This window comes from Procambarus clarkii, chromosome 11, assembly GCF_040958095.1.
Source record: "Procambarus clarkii isolate CNS0578487 chromosome 11, FALCON_Pclarkii_2.0, whole genome shotgun sequence".
Classification (NCBI taxonomy): domain Eukaryota; kingdom Metazoa; phylum Arthropoda; class Malacostraca; order Decapoda; family Cambaridae; genus Procambarus; species Procambarus clarkii.
In genome coordinates this window covers 12,187,720-12,188,792 of record NC_091160.1, presented here as the reverse complement: position 1 = coordinate 12,188,792, position 1,073 = coordinate 12,187,720, and positions in this window count along the sequence as shown.

Below are 1,073 nucleotides of genomic sequence, written 5' to 3'. Positions count from 1 at the left end.
TCTTTGTGTTTAGATAGGAGATGCCTCGTATGGGCCAATAAGCCTTCTGCAGCCCCTATGTTTATCCCTTATGTATCCCCCCATGTTTTTCACCTTCATTGTATTATCACCTGACCTAATGCGGGTATAAAATCAACTAGTATTGTAAGATTGTTCACTTGAGAATGAACCATGGAGGTTCGAAACGTCGTGCAAATTATACAAATAAGTGTAATACACTCTATAGTAAATCACTTCTTTTCTTCACCTTAAAAGTACGAAAATGAGTTTTGGAGAACTCCTATTCCAATTAAGCCCTGATGCTAAGAAAATAGTTAGAGGGATAGAAGCCCTAAACCAGAAAATAATAAATACAGAATATGCGGTCATATTCAATGAAACATGTTTGAAAGAAAACCTGCTGCCAGTATACACCAATATATATATATATATATATATATATATATATATATATATATATATATATATATATATATATATATATATATATATATATATATATATATATATATATATATATATATATATATATATAATTGTAGTGTCACGAAACCTAGTGTGTTATTACTGTGGTTGCAGTATATGGTTTGCAACCGGGTTGCAAAGTCTGGGACTATGTTCTAAGAGGTAATTAGAGCACTGTGAGGTGTCATTGTAACCGGGCAGTAAAGTAGTGTTGGGCCGTGTTCTAATATAGTGAAATTTGAGCACCGTTTATGAGTTATTGCAAAGAGGGGGTTATAACTGTTGGGGCCGTGATTGTTGATAGGTTTGAGCATTCACCATGTGTGTCATTGCAGTCAGTAAATTTATTGGCCGTGTTCTAGTGGGTTAGAACACTGAGAGTTATTTACTAGTATTCTGCAGTAACTGTAATTGCAACCGGATTGTATAGTAAATCACTGTTGTGCCGCGTTTTATTATTGTCGTGGGTGAACTCGTCATTGAGACGAGTACTTGGTGTTATATTTTCCTGTTTATTTGGTGGTCACCGAAGTCCAGTATTCAGTGAGGTGATTGAGAGTCAGTTAATGTAACGTAGCCAAGGGAACACCCATTGTTTATAGAGGAAT